General features: G+C 33.7%; 1 long non-coding RNA gene across 1 annotated transcript; it reads left to right on the plus strand.

Moving 5' to 3' along the window:
* The first annotated feature begins 205 nt into the window (after nt 1-205).
* LOC138829941 (uncharacterized) lies at nt 206-4,583 on the plus strand. Its single transcript, XR_011372801.1, has 3 exons — nt 206-231; nt 3,967-4,046; nt 4,529-4,583. It is a non-coding gene; the product is annotated as an uncharacterized lncRNA (long non-coding RNA).
* The last annotated feature ends 2,485 nt before the right edge of the window (nt 4,584-7,068 follow it).

A 7,068-nucleotide genomic window follows, 5' to 3' on the forward strand; every position in this document is an offset into this window, starting at 1 on the left:
GTTTTAAGTGAACCTAATCTGTAAAATAAACAGAGATATCAATATATTTCAATCCATGTATGTCTAATAACAAAAAGTATTAGAGATAAATATGTCCTACCTGGTTGTTTTTCATATCACTGAGGAAATCGGAACATTTAAGATGTGATTTTGAAGTATTAAGTCATATTTTCTCTCAAAGAATTTTTCTATCTGCAGGACTTGCTGATATTTATGTCACAACGGAAAAAGGTAAACATGTTTACGCATTTGTTTTAGGATATTATTTTAAATGGTCTACTTCACGCTATTTTTTTTCTTTTTTGGAATCACAGAAAGTATTTTGGGGGTGTGTGTGTGATCGGTTTTGGGGCCTGAATTCTAGGGCTGGGCGCTGTCCCTCAGCTCTTCAGCTCAAGGCTAGTACTCTATCACTTGAGCCACAGAGCCACTTCTGCCTTTTTCTTCTGCTTATGTGTTGCTGAGGAATCGAAACCAGGGCCTCATGCATGCAAGCCAAGTGCTTTACCACTGAGCCACCTTCCCAGTCCTAATAGAAAGTATATTGAGAGGACCAGATAGAATAGGATAATAGGTTTTCTCCTGATGGAATCTGAAACCTTAGACATTTTTATAATTATAACTGACTTGATGTGCTAGGTTGAAAGGTGAAGAAGAATGTAAATTATGGGCAAATTCTAGATTGAAACATACGAAAGCAATAAAATCAGTGGCCCTCAATGGATGTATGCTCTCAGAAACTAACACAAACTAACAGTTCCATTTGACTCAATTCATTAATTTTTAAACTAGAATGAATATTTTTATAATACTGAAATAGATTCTTTTTTTAATTTAATTTTATTTTATTTGAGAACATACTGTACAGAGGGGCTACAATTACATGGGCAGGATAATGCATTCATTTCTTACCAAGCATTGCAGCCTCCTCCTTTGTTTATCCTTCACATCCCTTCCCAGCCTCCCCCCTCCCCCCAACCAATTATACCCCCCTCCCCCCCCACACCGACATTGTAAAGTTGGTTTTGACATGACATTTTGTACTTCTCATTGTTGCAACAGGTCCACCTGAATCCTTAAACGACTTGTTTGTCCCCATCTACTCCACATGTTATACTGACATCAAATATAGTGAAAGCGGGGGTTACACTGTGGGGGAGGGACATACAAAGTAACAAAGGAATAATCTTATAAATGCGTTAGAAACACATTCATGAAAGAAACGAAAACATTAACATACATATTTAAGGGTTCATTTTCCTAACATCACATTATCTGACCTTTTCCGCTTGACTCATACCTATAAAATAGATTCTGAGAGTTCATCAGAATTTAAATTCCAGAGTAATACTCTGTCACATTTTGAGTCTACATTTTCCAAATAGGGATTCCTGAGTTAAGATATAGTTCATAAGGGAAATAACATTGAAGACTTGCATTTTCCCTAATATATAGATTTTCACAAGTTATTTTACTCTTTCAGAGGTTTCTGTGGATCCTTAGAGGTTATTACAGTGTCCCTATGATAAAAATCACAAATTCAGATCCTGTAAATTCCCATACAATCTTGTGAAATGTAGAAAGGTAGCTTTTCATTGGGAACATGTTGATATTACAGAATTTCTTTAGTTCATGGATAAAGTTGAGTATGGTTTTTAAGATAAATTGTGTGAAATGAATGTGAAAGATGTGAGAGAGATTGTGGGCCGAACTGGCATAGAGAGATTTTTGTATTTCTTCTGAAATCTCTGCAACATGTAATGTAAGACAAAGACCAACTTGCGTATTTCTAGAGATGTATTTCTAGATCTATATTCAAAGCAGAACAAAAGCAAGATTTTTTTGTGGGCAATTATGTCAAAATGTGTGTGCCATATTTCACAAACATTAGTGATGGTTGTGTTTTCCTCACAATTGCCTAATGACCAAAATGTTAATGGTATTCTTAAAGGTATTAAGACTCCCACTGTATTATCATAAGGCCTAGAATTCAGCTTGGATATTTTAGCTTTCATGACATGCTTATAAACTGATGAAATGGGAGTTGCATTGTATCTGCTTTCTATATTTAGAATACTGATTACAAAATTGCTCTTACTTTCATAAAAATTATGCAATATTTGAAGAATTGTGGGTAGAAAATTATTTTTTTCTTCCTGTAACACTGCTACAATAAGTTCCAGAGGTGTAGAGGAAGCACAGTTTCTGCTGTTGTGTTTTGTAAAAAAGACACCTGTGATGACCCTCCATTTTGGATATTTTCAAATATATTTTCAATCACCCTATCTATGCATTAATAAATTGTATATACATAATACTCATATTTGAATAAACATAGGCCAAAATTGTATATGTGTATATATATATATATATATATATATATATATATATATATATACACACACATACAATTTTGTGTATATATATATATATACATACAATTTTGTGTATATATGTATATATACATACAATTTATCTACCCTGTCACTGTTTCCTCATGAAAGAAATAATAACCCGATAGTTTGCCAGCCCATGCAGGGGAGTAATAAACATTCTTATCTCCACTGTCAAATGAGAATATAGAGAAGAGTTGCTATGGGTACAAATGTAGAAATCTAGCCTCTGCAAAAGGATGCACTAGTTTTTTCCCTTACACTCCCTAATTTAGAAAAAATGCATGTACATGATGTAGGGCACTGAAATCAAATACAGTGAAAACAGGAATTATACCATAGGGAGGAACACACCAAAGGGAAAAATAACATAGTACATTATAAATATGTTAAAAATTATAGCAAGAAAGAAAAATCCACCTGTGTACCGATCTTGGATTTCATTTCAATTAATACCATCTTATATGGTCCTATGTACATCGCTTTTGAAGATTTATGCTTGTCCTAAACAAATGCTAGTTATTCCAAATTATGGAAACAATGGGCCTATGTTTCTTTGGGCATTACTTCAATTAATATAATTTTTCTGAGTCTTTCGATTTCCTAAGAAATGGAGTAATATCATTCATAGATTTCCAGTTTAGATAGATAGATAGATAGATACATACATACATACATACACACATAGATGCATAGATACATATATGTTATATATCTATATATATTATATATAACATATCTATATATGGTATATCTATCTATCTGTCTATCTACCTATCCGTCTATCTATCTATCTATCTATCTATCTATCTATCTATCTATCTATCTATCTATGTCACATTTTCTTAGTCCATACATCTACTGAAGGGCATCTTGGTTGGTTCCGTATCTTAGGTATGGTAAATAATGATGGTATCTTTACTATGGTCTTATTCATGATTATTTTGGTAAAAGCACAAAAGTAGGATTGCTGGGTCATCGAGGAGCTGTGTTCTGTTTTGGGATACAGGTTGACCCATTGTAACAATGAAATATACACGAACTTCTGTTGAAAACGAACTTTACAACTTTGGCCGTGAGGAGGAGTTGGGGAGATGAGGAGGGAAAGGATCTTAGGGAAAAAAACAAAGGAGGGGGTAACAATTCTCGATAGGAAATGTACTCATTCATGTACCTTATTCATGTAACTCTAACCCCTCTGTACAGTAGGGTTACAATAAAAATATGCATTAAAAAGTATGTACTAGCACAGTACATATGGCATAGTGTCAAGCCCATGGTAAGCATCCTGCCCAAAAAATTATAAACAGAGAAAATTTGAAAATATTTCTTCATATGTGACCTTTTGTTAGAAAGAATCATCCTGATATTGCTGCCAAATTGGCTACTTGTCCCTTCAATGTTCACCACCTAGTTCCATGAAATTAATTCAGTAAACATATTGCAACTTGTATGGACAAAACTTTCCTTGAGAATGATGTAGTTAAGACTGACACCTAAAACACAATCCAGATCAGTGTAGGGCATTTGCATCTTTATCTTCCTCTGATGGTATATTTGTGTTTGCTTGTAGTCAACATCACTTGGAATGAAAAGACAAGACTTCTGAAAATAAATGATAATATGTTTCCTCTGAGGAAGACTGGGATAAAGGTAAAGAGCTTGCTTTTTCTGCATTTTCCATTATTGAATCTCAACTTATCTTGGCCTGTTGTATGATTTCTTCCTTTAGGAGTGAAATTCAAATTCTTTGTTCAACTTTGATTGTCTTGTATGCTAACATCAATAACATATCTGGAGATATGCAGTCCTAAATGACTAAAAACCATGTCAAACATTGTAATGATTTGTTTTTGCACATGGTTAAAAAATCACCCTTTTAAATCTTTATTATCCACCTAAATGTATCTTGTAAGGCTGTTATGGCTGTTAACCTTGTTGTTTTTCTTTATCAATGCATAAATATTAGAGCCAATCTAATCTAGCACTTCAAACAAGTATGTATTTCTTTTTTTTGTTGTTGATCATGGGGCTTGAACTCTGGGTCTAGGCACTGTCCCTCAGCTCTTCAGCTCAAGGCAAGTGCTCTATCACTGAAGCCACAGCACCATTTCCACAATATGTATTTCTACTAGGGGCTGAATCCGTGGAAGGTCTTAGGCCAAGTTTTGCGTGTGGCACAATCAAATCATCTGGCAAAAACATGGAAACAAAATGCTGTTTTCTTATGATGCACTATTGTCTTTCAACATGAAGAAATGAAGAAATAAGATAAATAAAATTTCTGTTTAATATACCCATATAGTTTGCTCACTAAAACCAAAGTTTTGGATTGCTCTCTGAACTGGTGAACCTGTGATTGGTGGCAAAATTCAACTATATATTCATTAGGAACGTTAATAAATGTAATCACCCAAATTACCTTATATGAATGTTCTTCTCATTCTCTTATAATCAATTCATTCGGGAAGCCATAGATAACACTGTTATATTGGACTAATCCTTTTTTCCCCATTTATATGGTTTAAAGTTTCACTTATCACATCAATTATGACAGTGTAAATGGCAGTGTCTGGTATTTGATACATATACAAACTTACGGTTTGTATATTTCATTCTGAAATTAATTAATGAATATTATAGTAACGACTATCTGATTTAAATTTTCTCCAGGAATTAGTATAAAAATATCTGCGGAGATACTTGAGGTTGTTTACAAGTTACACTTTGCAAAGATACATATTAATGAAATGTATTTAGTACTATTTTTAAACCAGCAAAGCATGCACAGTCCTGTATAAAGTATGAATGCACATTTGATATGGTATAAATTGGAAAATCAAAATTAGATGTGTAACTACAAAGTTATACTATTTCTTAGTGAGTATTTATGAGACTGTTTAAAGAATTGTAATTGCTAGAATGAACTTGTCTTTCTAAGGTAACAAAATACATTGTACTTTTATTTTATGGAATGTCAAAACATCAAGTTTCTCTGACATGATAAGGTGGCAAATACAAGAAAAAGTGAACATTACTGTTGTTTGTTTGAAATTCTTCATAAGCATTTATTCAATCCAGAATCATGTAGTTTGTCTTGCTTGCCATAATGAGGTCTCAATCTTTTTATAAGTGAGACAATGGATTCTTCATGTATTTTTTTGTCAAGTATATTCTTTTCTGATCAATCCAGAAAAAAAGCTTTTTGAAAGTAAGACCAAGTTGTATTTATGTTAGCCTGTCATCACTGTTGGGCCTCCTATATTCTTCCCATGAAAAGGTAGTAAGCATACTAAGATTTTGTATTCAATTGTCTGCTGTCTGTCAAATATATTACAATATTATGTGAAGGATGAATTGGCAGTTTATAGAGTGAAGAAAGTGCTGAAGAGGAGTAATGGGAATAGATAAATTCACCTTTGCATCTAATTTTCTAACTCATAAATATTATAAAGAGGAATAAAATTCATCCTGTTTATAAACTGAACAGCTCAATTAGTTATTTGACCAACAGAATACATTTATTCTTGTAGTTAGGGAGTTTCTCATCCTCTGTCATGTAGAGGAGAAGGAATATGACATGGGAAATTATTTTTTTGGCATAAAACCACATTTGAGCCGGGCCAGGTGACAATGTTGTTAATTCTATCATCTCAAGCATTTGACACATAAGGATCTATACAGATTTAAAAAGTCAAGGATTTGTTTCTGATTCAGTTGTGGAATTAATCCCCTCAAAATCGAATAATATAGAGTGTTTACCTTAAGGAAAAGCATGGTTACTCACTGACCTGCAGTGTGCATGAATGTTGGGAACATACAACCCGAAAAATCATCAGCACACTCTGGATGACAGAAAAACGAAGCCTGGTATAGGTCACTTAGGAACCTGTTTCAGGGAAGCCCAATAGGAACATTTGTCAAACTCTTAGCACCAATTATCCACCTCAAAACTGGAAGTGGCACTGTAGATCAAATGGTACAGCATTAAAGCTTTGAAGAGCTCAGGGACTGTGCCCAAGCCCAAAGTTCAAGCCCGACGACCAAAAACAACAAAAAACAAAGACAGAAATGTAATGCAGTATTCAACAGTGCCACATACACACTGGTATTTCCAAAATCTCTGAATTATTTCCTTCCACATAAGCGCCAGTTAGATTTCATTCACTCCCTCATTGTACCATCTTGTATTTTATCTCTGAACTTCAGAGAGTAATGTTTGATGGGACAGTGATATTTCCTTACTCTGTTGTTTATTAGAACACTTAATGTGACTTAATGGAATTACTAATTATGTTCCCTTATGCAAATATGTCTTACTTATGGAATCATAAATTTCCTGCTTCTAAAAAGAGGATAATATTAGAGAACCTGTAAATTCATGAGCAAATTTGTGACATTGTAGGAAATGTTACTTGCTGATTTGTGTCCAACCCTATTTTGCCATTATATTTGTGTGTGTATGTGTGTGTGTGCTGATTTGTGTGTGTGATCAGATGTTTCTGTTCCCTGCCCATTTGTAGATGCAAATTTTGTGTCTGTGTTGCACAAACTGAAATGTACAATTTTCCTTACTCTGTTCCAACACCCATATGTTCAATCAGGGCTTATTACTATGATTTTTGGAATTGAAACGTGAAGATAAAATCAATTCTTGATTTTACTCAATCATGAT

This window comes from Dipodomys merriami, unplaced genomic scaffold (assembly GCF_024711535.1).
Source record: "Dipodomys merriami isolate MVZ:Mamm:240054 unplaced genomic scaffold, mDipMer1.0.p SCAF_18, whole genome shotgun sequence".
In the NCBI taxonomy this organism is placed as follows: domain Eukaryota; kingdom Metazoa; phylum Chordata; class Mammalia; order Rodentia; family Heteromyidae; genus Dipodomys; species Dipodomys merriami.